Source organism: Triticum aestivum, chromosome 1D (assembly GCF_018294505.1).
Source record: "Triticum aestivum cultivar Chinese Spring chromosome 1D, IWGSC CS RefSeq v2.1, whole genome shotgun sequence".
Classification (NCBI taxonomy): Eukaryota; Viridiplantae; Streptophyta; class Magnoliopsida; order Poales; family Poaceae; genus Triticum; species Triticum aestivum.
In genome coordinates this window covers 263,322,803-263,337,798 of record NC_057796.1, presented here as the reverse complement: position 1 = coordinate 263,337,798, position 14,996 = coordinate 263,322,803, and positions in this window count along the sequence as shown.

The window sequence follows — 14,996 nt, the reverse complement described above, 5'->3', positions numbered from 1 at the left end:
CGCTATCCAGCATGCATCTAGAGTATTAAGTTCATAAGAACAGAGTAACGCTTTAAGCAAGATGACATGATGTAGAGGGATAAACTCATGCAATATGATATAAACCCCATCTTGTTATCCTCGATGGCAACAATACAATACGTGCCTTGCTGCCCCTACTGTCACTGGGAAAGGACACCACAAGATTGAACCCAAAGCTAAGCACTTCTCCCATTGCAAGAAAGATCAATCTAGTAGGCCAAACCAAAATGATAATTCGAAGAGACTTGCAAAGATAACCAATCATACATAAAAGAATTCAGAGGAGATTCAAATATTGTTCATAGATAAACTTGATCATAAACCCACAATTCATCGGTCTCAACAAACACGCCGCAAAAGAAAATTACATCGAATAGATCTCCACGAGAGAGGGGGAGAACATTGTATTGAGATCCAAAAAGAGAGAAGAAGAAGCCATCTAGCTAATAACTATGGAACCGAAGTTCTGAGGTAAACTACTCACACATCATCGGAGAGGCTATGGTGTTGATGTAGAAGCCCTCCGTGATCGATGCCCCCTCCAGCGGAGCTCCGGAGCAGGCCCCAAGATGGGATCTCACGGGTACAAAAGGTTGCGGCGGTGGAATTAGGTTTTTGGCTCCGTATCTGGTAGTTTGGGGGTATGTAGGTATATATAGGAGGAAGGAGTACGTCGGTGGAGCAACAGGGGGCCCACGAGGGTGGAGGGCGCACCTAGGGGGGGGTAGGAGCGCCCCCTACCTCGTGCCCTCCTGGTTGATGTCTTGACGTAGGGTCCAAGTCCTCTGGATCACGGTCGTTCCGAAAATCACGTTCCCGAAGGTTTCATTCCGTTTGGACTCCGTTTGATATTCTTTTTCTGCGAAACTCTGAAATAGGCAAAAAACAAGAATTCTAGGCTGAGCCTCCGGTCAATAGGTTAGTCCCAAAAATAATATAAAAGTGTATAATAAAGCCGAATAATGTCCAAAACAGAATATAATATAGCATGGAACAATAAAAAATTATATATACGTTGGATACGTATCAAGCATCCCCAAGCTTAATTCCTGCTCGTCCTCGAGTAGGTAAATGATAAAAACAGAATTTTTGATGTGGAATGCTACTTGGCATAATTTCAATATAATTCTTCTTATTGTGGCATGAATATTCAGATTTGATATGATTCAAGATAAAAGTTTAATGTTGACATAAAAACAATAATACTTCAAGCATACTAACTAAGCAATTATGTCTTATCAAAATAACATAGCCAAAGCAAATTATCCCTACAAAATCATATAGTCTGGCTATGCTCCATCTTCCCCACAAAAAATATTCATATCATGTACGACCCCGGTTTTGGCCAAGCAATTGGTTCATACTTTTAACGCGCTTCAGCCTTTTCAACTCTTACGCAATACAAGAGCGCAAGCCATGGATATAGCACTATGGTGGAATAAGGTATAATGGTAGGGGTTATGTGGGAAGACAAAAAAAAAGGAGAAAGTCTCACATCAACGAGGCTAATCAATGGGCTATGGAGATGCCCATCAATTGATGTTAATGCGAGGAATAGGGATTGCCATGCAACAGATGCACTAGAGCTGTAAGTGTATGAAAGCTCAAAAAGAAACTAAGTGGGTGTGCATCCAACTTGCTTGCTCACGAAGACCTCGAGCATTTGAGGAAGCCCATCATTGGAATATACAAGCCAAGTTCTATAATGAAATTTCCCACTAGTATATGAAAGTGACAAAATGAGGGACTCTCTATTATGAAGATCACGGTGCTACTTTGAAGCACAAGTGAGGTAAAAGGATAGTAACATTGCCCCTTCTCTCTTTTTCTCTCATCATTTTTTTATTTGGGCCTTTTCTCTTTTTTATGGCCTCTTTTTTTATTTAGTCCAGAGTCTCATCCCAACTTGTGGGGGAATCATAGTCTCCATCATCCTTTCCTCACTTGGGACAATGCTCTAATAATGATGATCATCACACTTTTATTTACTTACAACTCATGAATTACAACTCAATACTTAGAACAAAATATGACTCTATATGATGCCTCCAGCGGTGCACCGGGATATGCAATGAATCAAGAGTGACATGTATGAAAGAATTATGAACGGTGGCTTTGCCACTAGCATATGCGGGCCTACCCAAAATAGCTTGATAGGCACTGTGGAAATCCACTACCTCAAACCTCAACTTCTACTTGCGGTAATTCTTGGAATCACTGAAAACCACATCAAGAGCAATCTGTCCGAGTGACTTTGCCTTCTTTCCGGGGATGACACCGTGGAACTGCATGTTGCTCTCACTAAGTTTGGACATCGGAATGCCCATCCCTTGGAGGGTCTCAGCGTACAGAATGTTCAAACCACTTCCACCATCCATAAGGACTTTAGTCAGTCGGGTGCCCCCAATGACTGGGTCGACCACCAACGCTTTTCGCCTGGGGGTGGCAACATGCGCTGGGTGGTCTGACTGGTCGAATGTAATGGGAGTTCTCGACCACTTCAAGTACGTCGTAGTTGCCAGAGCAACCATGTTCACTTCTCTGTTAATGACTTTCAGTCGAATTTTGCTCTCGACATCAGCAAAAATCACCAAGGTAGCATTGACCTTAGGATAACCATCATCTTCTTCTTTCTCTTCATCCTTATCAGAGTCCTTCTCACTGGGCTGACCTTCTCGTAACTACTGAATCAGGAGTCGACATTGTCGAGTGGTATGCTTGGGCAAAATCAAGTTACCCTCTTCATCTTTCTTCGTGCGAATATGACATGGCAAATCCAAGACGTCTTGTCCTGACTGATCTTTCACCTTTTTGGGCACCCACGGCCCTTTAGGATTTCCTTTAAACTTCCCGTGCACATTCAGAACTACGGCTTCGGCGGGACCTGCAGGCTCAGCTTTATGCTTTTGCTTCCGACTGGTGTTTCCACCTCCAGTGTCCTGGCCGACTGGTTTCCCGCTGCCATTGCGGAGTCGGTATTCCTCTTCGCCGTTTGCATACCGAGTGGCTATTTCCATCATTCTGCTCAGAGACATATCTTCGGAATGACCAAATTTTAGGATAAGCTCTCTATATCTGACGCCCTCCTTGAAGGCGCAAACTGCTTGATGCTCAAACACATTTTCCACCACATGGTGAAGGGTGGTCCATCTTTGGATGAAATCTCTCAAAGTTTCACTCGGCTTCTGGATGCAACGCTGCAATTCAGTCAGCCCAACAGGTCGCTTGTAGGTGCCTTCGAATGTTTTGATGAACACTCGGGCCAAATCTTCCCAACAGAAAATGCTCCCAAGAGCCAACTGATTCAACCAAGCTCTGGCTGAGCCTTCAAGCATATCAAGGGAAGGTGCTTCATGGCCACATCATCATTGCCTCCGCCAATCTGCATTGCCACTCGGTAATCTTCCAACCAAGTGTCTGGCTTCGACTCACCGGTGAACTTGCTCACACCAGCAGCTAATCTGAAGTTGGGCGGGATCTCAGCGGCTCAGATGGCTCTGCTGAAACACTCGGGACCAGAAATGAAGGCTCTACGTCCAGTCAGACAGTCTTTGTCGAGCCCTGCTCTGTTAGCTCGGCCTCTGTCAGCCAAACCTTGGACGAGGAGTGACCCCGCATCAAACCCAGGCCCTCTTGGATCGACTGGAACCCTACGCTCGTCACCGAAGGTGCGCTTGTCATCATACCGCCGGGGCGCATATGAACCTCCCCTCGGAGGGGGTGTGGGCACTCGACGGTGGTCATCACAGGGATAACGAGGATCGAACTGCCTGTGGCCCCGACCAAGCAACTGATCTTGGCGGTAACCACGATCTTCACGCCACAGAGGTGATCTCAGGCTATGCGCCGACCGAACCGTGTCCGCAACTACAGATCTGCTATGAATTCTGTTGCGCGACTGAGAGAGAGCTGAGTTCTGTTCTCCTACTGCCTGGAGCAATGCTCGGATCTGCTGCAAGCCTCTCCCAGCTTCTGAACAGGATGGCTGAACTGAATCTGCTATACGTGTTGCTGCTACAACATTCTGGGCCAGAGTACGGTATACCTGAAATTCTTCTCGAGGCTCGTTGACTGGAGCCTGGAATCTGCTGACGAGCGTGATCCTCGAGTACTTGCTGGAGATTCTCCAGACGCATACGCTTTGCCAGGGTGGCCAAGCGCGCAGCCTCCAAGGCCCGAGCCTCGGAGGTCTCCCAACGATGGGGGTCTGCATGGCCTGGACGTTGCGGCGATGCAGCTCTTCCCTCTATTCCGTAGTGAGGGCTTGAGGGTAATACTCATCATGTTCATGCGACGGGTCGTAGCTGCCACCTCCGCCGCTACGACGGAATCCGGGTGGGCTGCGCTGGGAGTTGACCATGAGGACCTCCGCCGAAGGGTCGTTACTCCTGCACTCCGAAAGTGTATCCAAATGACCAGTCGGCAGATCAAACAATCCGTACGGGGATTCGTCGGGCTCGATTGCTGCAACTTGAGGGGTGGTCGACTGGCGAGCCACCGCGTGTCTCACCCAACGCTGGAGCCACCAATGACCAGATCGCTTGCGACGGCGAACAACAGGGAGTGTGGATGCCGCGGGAGCCGACCGATACTTGGTCAACGGCTGCCGCAGGAGGACGCCGCAAGCACTCACGTGAAAGTGCGTTGCCCCGCGGACGAGGAGAGTCTCGACGTCGAGGGGAGCTTCTTGGAGCCAGGCAGAGTCGTCGGCGATGAAGACAAGCGCTCCGAGGCGGACCTCGTGGCCGAGGGAGAAACCACCGCGAGAAACCATGTTGATGGAGATAAAAAAACTGCAACCTCACCGGAAGACGCTAAGACGCCTGCCCCATGGTGGGCTCCAACTGTTGTTGGAATGAGTCTGGCAGTAAGAGTAGGGGGTACGTAGGAGGAGGCAGTGTCTTAGCTACGGCAAGGTTGTACACACAAGTTTACGAGTTCAGGCCCCTCTCGGAGGAGGTAACAACCCTACGTCTCGGTTCCTCGGAGGCTTGTCGATTGGATATGTGTTGAAGTTATAGGGGGTGCGAACCCTTGTGCCAGAGGAGGGGGGTGTCTTATATAGAGTGCGCCAGGCCCCTAGTAGCCCTCGGTTACACAAGATTCAATGTGAGTTAAGACTGGGACGTTACTTGTAATGCTTACTATTAATGATCTTTATGACGACGGAGTGAATGCCTGACCGTTGCCATCCTAGGGTGACTCTAGGCCTTCTGCACTCCGAGTGACTCTTTGTATGGTCGAGTGATGTTACCATGGTCGAGTGGAATTGGGATATCCGAGTGGAATCTTCCGTCGAGTGGATTGCACTTTAGGGTGGTTTCAATTGGTATCTTTTGTTGAACTTTGTATGTCTCTGACTTTAGGGCAGTGTCCCTGGGTAGGGTGTCTACATCAGGCCTAAGACCCTACCCTAGGTACATGTCATCATCAATAGCCGTACTATCAAGGGGGCTCTCAAGTGAGTAGCTTGATCGTATCATTCGGTGAGAGATCAAACCATTGCATTCTTGGCATCATCATATTTCTTGGTTCTTGTTTGGATTTTCTCTTTGTGAGGTTTTAGAGCTTGTGTTTATCTTCATGACAAGCTCTAGTTCATCGAAAACCGATTTCCTATGCATCTTCTTTTGCGTTTCGGTGTTTGAGTTTCTACCGGTCTTATTCGAGAAAGGGTTCTCACCATTTTATTTTGGGTATTTTCTCAATTGCTATTTCTTGATATTTATACCAAGATTTTGTTAGCCCTTGTCTTTAGCTTTCCAACAAACTTTGTTTCATCAAATTCGGAGTTCGTTTGCAAAAGTTGTGGCCGTTTCAATTTTTCCGGTTCCCGCTTCTCTCTGCCTAGTACGGGTGCCCGGGGTCACTCGAGCCCCTCCTTAGTGACCTCTCTGGCTGGTACGGGTGCCCGGGGTCATCCAGGGCGCTCCCTCACCTCCTCTGATCACCCCGGGTGCACGGGGTCTTGGACCCGGGTGCCCGGGCTCCTCCTCCTCCGCTCGGCCCTCTCCGGGTGCCCGGGGTTGGGACCCCCGGGTGCCCGGCCCCCCTACCGCTGTTCTTCCCTTGTTCATCCAGGTGCCCGGGGTTTTCCCCCCAGGTACCCGGAGTTTAGTGGCTTTTTCTCTGGGTTGTCCGGGTGCCCGAACCCCTTTTGTCCGGGTGCCTGGGGTACAACGGTCAAATTTTTCTTGAGGGTATTTATACCCCATCTTCCTCCTCCAACATAAGAAATCTGAGCATGTTTTCCCCCCACCATTGTTGACCTCTTGGAGCTTGCTATCTCTCAATCCCTCCATGGATTCTTGCTAGTTTGGGGGGGGGGGGGAGAGACAGGAGATCTAGATCCACGTTTCTACCAATCACTTTCTCCTCTATGTGAGGGGAACCCCTTGGATCTAGATCTTGGAGTTCTTGGTGTTCTCCTTCTTGTTCTTCCTCTCATTTTCCTCCATAGCTTTTGTTGCTTTGGTAGGATTTGGGAGTGAGGGACTTGGGTACTCCGTGTGCCCTTGCCGTTGCATTAGTTGCATTGGTTTGAGTTTTCCACAGTGATACGTGGAAGTGAAAAGTTGAGAAGCTTATTACTCTTGGGTGCTTGGTACCCTAGAGCTTGTTCTTCTTGGGTGCTTGGGTGCCCTAGATGGTTGGTGGTGCTTTGGAGCTCAATCATTGTGGTGTAAAGCTCCGGGCAAGCATTGGGGTCTCCAATTAGGTTGTGGAGATCGCCTCGAGCAATTTGTACTGGTTCAGCTGACCGCCCCCAAGGGTTGCCAAAGTGTACGGTTTTGGTGACTGCCCCCAAGGGTTGCCAAAGTGTACGGGTTCGGTGGCCTCCCCCAAGGGTTGCCATTTGTACAAGTTTAGTGACTGCCCTCAAGGGTCCCTTAGTGGAATCATGACATCTTGCATTGTGCAAGGGCGTGAGGAGATTTATGGTGGCCCTAGTGGCTTCTTGGGGAGCATTGTGCCTCCACACCTGTAACACCCTGGATTTTGCCCTTTTCTTTATCTGATGATTTTCTTGGATTTCTTGGTTTGATTTGCTTTTCCATGGCTATGTGGTTCTGAAACTTGGGAATATCATGTCTTACTATGTTTTATAGTGGCTTGTCATCCTCATCATCATCCCAATATCATGTCATTTTCATCCTTGACCTAATCCAATATTCTTTTATTGGGAATATTCCTTTCTCTATTAAAGGAATAACCCTTTAAACCCTAGGTTGTGAAGGAACCTATATTTCTGTCACTCCCAAAATTCCCAAATAATTATCATAAATTGTTTGGGTCATATCTTCCACAGCTATGTCAAAATCCTTCTTGGAATCATCCAAGATAATTCACAAATATTCCTTTTCTGATTCTGCCCTAAGTGGTTGTTTGAGAAGGAAGTGTCATTTATCTTTGCTTGATTGACCCCAAACTTTTTGGATATCTTTTCCTGTCCATATAATTTCCCCATGCCAAAATTCAACTCAATTTGCCTGGTAAATATTCCTGAGAAATTTTTCAAAGTTCCTGTCTGAGGGAAGTCATTGTGAAGGAAGTACCAGCTAGGCATATCCAAATGAGTTGAAATTTTTCAAGCTCCTTCATATGATCAAATCATGACTCTCCACCAAATGTGAGCTCATGTAACTCATCTATGTGAGCCCAGCTCCAAATCTTGGTTTCTGGTCAGATTTTCAGTTTGTGAAGTGATAACCCACAAGTATATGGGATCACAACAGTTTTCGAGGGTAGAGTATTCAACCCAAATTTATAGATTCGACACAAGGGGAGCCAAAGAATATTTGAAGGTATTAGCAGATGAGTTGTCAATTCAACCACACCTCAAGATTAATTATCTGCAATAAAGTGATCAGTAGCAAAGTAGTTTGATAGTTTGATAGTAGTGACAGCAGCAATAGTAACAGTAACAGTGATAGCAGTAATTTTGTAGCAAGTGTAACAGTGATGATAGCAGTAGTAACTTAGCAGAAACAATATGGAACAATTCGTGGGCATTGGATCGGTGACTTGTTGGATGATATTCATCATGTGACAGTTATAACCTAGTGTGATTCAGCACTAGCTCCAGTTCATCGATATAATGTAGGCATGTATTCCGTAAATAGTCATACGTGCTTTATTAAAAGAACTTGCATGACATCTTTTGTCCTACCCTCCCGTGGCAGCGGGGTCCATATTGGAAACTAAGAGATATTAAGGCCTCCTTTGAATAGAGAACCAGAACAAAGCGTTAACACATAGTGACTACATGAACTCCTCAAACTATGGTCATCACCGGGAGTGGGCCCGGTTGTTGTCACTCCGGGGTTGCCGGATCATAGCACGTAGTAGGTGACTATAACTTGCAAGATCGGATCTAAAACATGGATATAATGATGATAACATAAACTGTTCAGATCTGAGTTCATGGCACCCGGGCCCAAAGTGACAAGCATTAAGCATAGCAAAGTCATAGCAACATCAATCTAAGAACATAGTAGATACTAGGGATCAAGCCCTAACAAAACTAACTCGATTACATGGTGAATCTCATCCAACTCCTCACTGACCAGCGAGCCTACGAGGGAATTACTCACTCCCGGTGGGGAGCATCATGGAATTGGCGATGGAGAAGGGTTGGTGATGACGAAGAACAAAGATCCCCTCTCCGGAGCCCCAAACGGACTCCAGATCTGCCCTCCCGAGGAAGAATAGGGCTTGGCGGCGGCTCCGTCTCGTGGATCACGATAATTCTTTCTCTCTGATTTTTTCTGGAATAATGGGATTTTATAGCGTCGGTTTTAGGGTCTGCGGGGCCACCAGGTGGGGACAACCCACCTGGGCGCGCCAGGAGAGGGGGGCGCGCCCTGGTGGGTTGTGCCCACCCAGGTGCCCCTATCTGGCAGGTCTTGGCTCCAGAAATTCTCTTTTATTGTATAAAAATTCCTCGCAAAGTTTCGTTCCATTCCGAGAACTTTTATTTCTGCACAAAAACAACACCATGGTAGTTCTGCTGAAAACAACATCAGTCCGGGATTAGTTTCATTCAAATCATGCAAATTAGAGTCCAAAACAAAAGGAAAAGCGTTAGGAAAAGTAGATACGTGGGAGATGTATCAACTCCCCCAAGCTTAAACATTTGCTTGTCCTCAAGCAATTCAGTTGATAAACTGAAAGTGAAAAAGAAAAACTTTTACGAACTCTTTTGCTCTTGTTTGCATAAATAAGCTTAAATATCACCCAGGTTTTCAGCCAACATTATAACTAACCATGTTGTCAATAACTCTTAAAGATTATAATGACTCATATCAATGACATAATCAGCTAGCGAGCAATAATAAGATATCTCAAACGGCAACACATTGTCAAAACAACCATGATATAATATGACAATAGTGGTATCTCGCTAGCCCTTTCTGAGACCGCAAAACATAAATGCAGAGCACCTCCAAAGTTCAAGCAGCGACTAAACATTGTAATTCATGGTAGAAAAGATCTAGTCATGATGCACCCAACTTTAGCTACACACAATGCATAAATCATGACAGCTGTGCTCCCTCAGTTTCTGGCACTTGTTTTAGAAGGTGGTGACACAACAAAAAAGTAAGTAGATAGTCCCTTCGTAGAGGGAAGTAGTGATTTCCATAGGTGCCAGAGCTCAATTTTATAAAACAGAGGTAAATGATATTTTGAGACATGCACCCTTTTCATTTACTTCACGACTATCAGTTATCAATATCTTCCATGCTAAACAAGCTAGTGGCGGTTCCCAAGCGATAAAAAGTAAAGGTTTTGACTCCATTGGGAGTTTTAGTTTGATTATTCGAGCGATTAACTCTTTTTGTATTTTGCAGTTTGGGACTGGGCATCCGTATTACTGCCCTTTTCTCGTGCGATGGCGAGTGAATAAACACTCGACCTGAGAATAACCCGCTTAGCATGGAAGATACCAACTACCTCCTATCGTTCCATAAACGATCCAGGCACACAGAACGGATAATTTTAGAAGTTTTTAGAGGTGGCACATGAAAATTTACTTAGGATGGCAGGGTAATACCGTATGTAGGTAGGTATGGTGGACTCATCTGGAATAACTTTTGGGTTCAAGGTTTTTGATGTACAAGCAGAATTCCCACTTAGTACCGGCGAAGGCTAGCAATTAGATTGAGAAGCGGCCAGCTAGAGAGCAACAACGATCATAACCATGCATTATGCATAAGTAAGATTGGACACTAGCATGAGTAGGATATGAACACCATGAATATAAATATCATAGAGGCTATGTTGGTTTTGATTCAACTACATGCATGAACATGTGCCAAGTCAAGCCACTCGAACGTTCAGAGAAGGATACCGTATCATCATACTACATCACAATCATTTTAACACAATGTTGATATCCAAGATAAATCATTATCAACTCCCAGCAACTCATGCACGGCATGAGAAACTATAATCTCTAATTGTCATTGCAAACATGTTTAATCATAATGGGCTGAATCATGGATACTAGGTTAAACATATTTACACAAAAAGAACAAGTCGAGTTCATACCCACTTCTCTCTGCCACAGCCAGTTCATCGAATGTCGTCATTATTGCCTTTCACTTGCACAACCGAACGATATGAAAATAATAATAGTGCAAGAGTGCCGCGGACTAAGCTGGAATCTTGATACGTCCATTTTGCATCATGCTTTTATATCGATATTTATTGCATTATGGGCTGTTATTACACATTATGTCACAATACTTATGCCAATTCTCTCTTATTTTACAAGGTTTACATGAAGAGGGAGAATGCCGGCAGCTGGAATTCTGGGCTGGAAAAGGAGCAAATATTAGAGACCTATTCTGCACAGCTCCAAAAGTCCTGAAACTTCACGGAAGTCTTTTTTGGAATTAAATAAAAATACTTGCGAAAGAAAGTACCAGAGGGGGCCCACAGCCTGGCCACGAGGGTGGGGGCGCGCCCTACCCCCCTGGGCGCACCCCTGCCTCGTGGGCCCCCTAGCAGGCCTCCGGTGCCCATCTTCTGCTATATGAAGTCTTTCGTCTGAGAAAAAATCATAAGCAAGCTTTCGTGAAGAAACTCCGCCGCCACGAGGCGGAACCAATCTAGGGCTCCGGCGGAGCTGTTCTGCCGGGGAAACTTCCCTCCGGGAGCGGGAATTCATCGCCATCATCATCACCAACGATCCTCTCATCGGAGGAGGGTCAATCTCCATCAACATCTTCACCAGCACCATCTCCTCTCAAACCCTAGTTCATCTCTTGTATCCAATCTTTGTCCCAAAGCCTCAGATTGGTACCTGTGGGTTGCTAGTAGTGTTGATTACTCCTTGTAGTTGATGCTAGTTGGTTTATTTGGTGAAAGATGATATGTTCAGATCCATTATGCATATTAATACCCCTCTGATTATGAACATAAATATGCTTTGTGATTAGTTACGTTTGTTCCTGAGGACATGGGAGAAGTCTTGCTATAAGTAGTCATGTGAATTTGGTATTCGTTCGATATTTTGATGAGATGTATGTTGTCTTTCCTCTAGTGGTGTTATGTGAACGTCGACTACATGACACTTCACCATTATTTGGGCCTAGAGGAAGGAATTGGGAAGTAGTAAGTAGATGATGGGTTGCTAGAGTGACAGAAGCTTAAACCCTAGTTTATGAGTTGCTTCGTAAGGGGATGATTTGGATCCATATGTTTCATGCTATGGTTAGGTTTACCTTAATACTTCTTTTGTAGTTGCGGATGCTTGCAATAGGGATTAATCATAAGTGGGATGCTTGTCCAAGAAAGGACAACACCCAAGCACCAGTCCACCCACATACCAAATTATCAAAGTAACGAACGCGAATCATATGAGCGTGATGAAAACTAGCTTGACGATAATTCCCATGTGTCCTCGGGAGTGCTTTTCTCTATATAAGAGTTTGTACATGCTTGTCCTTTGCTACAAAAAGGATTGGGCCATCTTTCTGCACTTTATTTACACTTGTTACTTGTTACCCGTTACAAATTACCTTATCACAAAACTACCTGTTACTGATAATTTCAGTGCTTGCAGAGAATACCTTGCTGAAAACCGCTTATCATTTCCTTCTGCTCCTCGTTGGGTTCGACACTCTTACTTATCGAAAGGACTACGATAGATCCCCCATACTTGTGGGTCATCAAGACTCTTTTCTGGCGCCGTTGCCGGGGAGTGAAGCGCCTTTGGTAGGTGGATTTTGGTAAGGAAAAATTTATATAGTGTGCTGAAATTTACTGTCACTTGTTACTATGGAAAGTAATCCTCTGAGGGGCTTGTTCGGGGTATCTTCACCCTGACCAGTAGAGCAAAGAGTTTCTCCTCAACCTACTGAACCTACTGAAAATGTTTACTTTGAAATTCCTTCGGGTATGATAGAGAAACTGCTAGCTATTCCTTTTGCAGGAGATGGAACATTGCATCCCGATTTACACTTAATCTATGTGGATGAAGTTTATGGATTATTTAAGCTTGCAGGTATGCCCGATGATGTTATCAAGAAGAAGGTCTTCCCTTTATCTTTGAAGGGAGAGGCATTGACATGGTATAGGCTATGTGATGATATGGGATCATGGGACTACAAACGATTGAAATTGGAATTTCATCAGAAGTTTTATCCTATGCATCTTGTTCAACGTGATCATAATTATATATATAATTTTTGGCCTCACGAAGGAGAAAGCATCGCTCAAGCTTGGGGGAGGCTTAAGTCAATGTTATATTCATGCCCTAATCATGAGCTCTCAAGAGAAATGATTATTCAAAAATTTTATGCTCGGCTTTCTCGTAATAATCAATCAATGCTCGATACTTCTTGTACTGGCTCTTTTATGATGAAAACTATTGAATTCAAATGAGATTCATTGGAGAGAATTAAATGCAACTCTGAAGATTGGGACCTCGACGAAGGTAAAGAGTCAGGTATAACACCTAAGTTTGATTGTGTTAAATCTTTTATGGATACCAATGCTTTCCGTGAATTTAGCACTAAATATGGACTTGACTCTGAGATAGTAGCTTCTTTCTGTGAATCCTTTGCTACTCATGTTGATCTCCCTAAGGAGAAGTGGTTTAAATATAATCCTCCCATACAAGTAAAAGTAGTTGCACCTATTAAAGTTGAAGAAAAGACTATCACTTATAATGATCCTATTGTTCCTACTGCTTATGTTGAGAAATCACCTTTCCCTGTTAGAATAAAGGATCATGCTAAAGCTTCAACTATTGTCAACAAAAGTAATATTAGGACACACAAACCCCCTGAGCAAGTTAAAGTTGAACCTAATATTGCTATGGTTAAAGATCTCTTGACTGATAATATTGATGGGCATGTTATTTACTTCTGTGATGAGACTGCTAGAATTGCTAAGCCTGGTGCTAAAGATAAACATAGACCTATTGTAGACATGCCTGTTATTTCTGTTAAAATAGGAGATCATTGTTATCATGGCCTGTGTGATATGGGTGCTAGTGCTAGTGCAATACTACATTCTTTATACGAAGAAATTATGCATGATATTGCACCTGCTGAGATAGAAGATATCGATGTTACCATTAAGCTTGCCAATAGAGATACTATTTCACCGATTGGGGTTGTTAGAGATGTTGAAGTCTTGTGTGGGAAGGTTAAATATCCTGCCGATTTTCTTGTTCTTGGCTCCCCACAAGATAGCTTTTGTCCCATTATATCTGGTAGACCCATCTTGAACACCGTTAATGCTAGGATAGACTGCGAAAAGGACACTGTTACTATTGGTTTGGGTGATATGTCTCATGAGTTTAATTTTGCTAAATTTCATAGACAACCCCGTGATGAGGAATTGCCTAGTAAAGATGAAATTATTGGTCTTGCTTCTATTGTCGTGCCTCCTAGTGATCCTTTAGAACAATATTTGCTTGACCATGAAAATGATATGTTCATGAATGAAAGAAGGGAAATAGATGAAGTATTCTTTAAACAGGGACCTATTCTGAAACACAACTTGCCTATTGAAATCCTAGGGGATCCTCCTCCACCCAAGGGTGATCCCGTGTTTGAGCTTAAACCATTACCAGATACTCTTAAATATGCTTATCTTGATGAAAAGAAGATATATCATGTTAGTATTAGTGCTAACCTTCAGAGAAGGAGGAAGAGAAATTATTGAAAACTCTGAACAAGCACCGTGCTACTATTGGATATACTCTTGATGATCTTAAGGGCATTAGCCCCGCTCTATGTCAACACAAAATAAATTTGGACAAAGACACCAAAACAGTTATTGATCACCAACGACGGCTAAATCCTAAGATGAAAGAAGTGGTAAGAAAGGAAATATTAAAGCTCCTTGAAGCAGGTATAATTTATCCCATTGCTAATAGTCAGTGGGTAAGTCCTGTCCATTGTGTCCCTAAGAAGGGAGGTATTACCGTCATTCCTAATGATAAAGATGAATTGATTCCGCAAAGAATTATTACAGGTTATAGGATGGTAACTAATTTCCACAAATTAAATAAAGCTACAAAAAGTATCATTACCCTTTGCCTTTTATTGATCAAATTCTAGAAAGATTATCCAAACATACGCATTTTTGGTTTCTAGATGGTTACTCTGGTTTCTCTCAAATACATGTGTCAGCTGATGATCAAGCAAAGACCACTTTTACTTGCCCTTTCGGTACTTTTGCTTATAGACGTATGCCTTTTAGTTTATGTAATACACCTGCTACCTTTCAAAGATGCATGATGGCTATATTCTCTGACTTTTGTGAAAAGATTTGTGAGGTTTTCATGGATGATATCTCTGTTTATGGATCCTCTTTTGATGATTGCTTGAGCAACCTTGATCGAGTTTTGCAGAGGTGTGAAGAAACTAATCTTGTCTTGAGTTGGGAGAAATGCCACTTTATGGTTAATGAAAGCATTGTCTTGGGACATAAAATTTCTGAAAGAGGTATTGAAG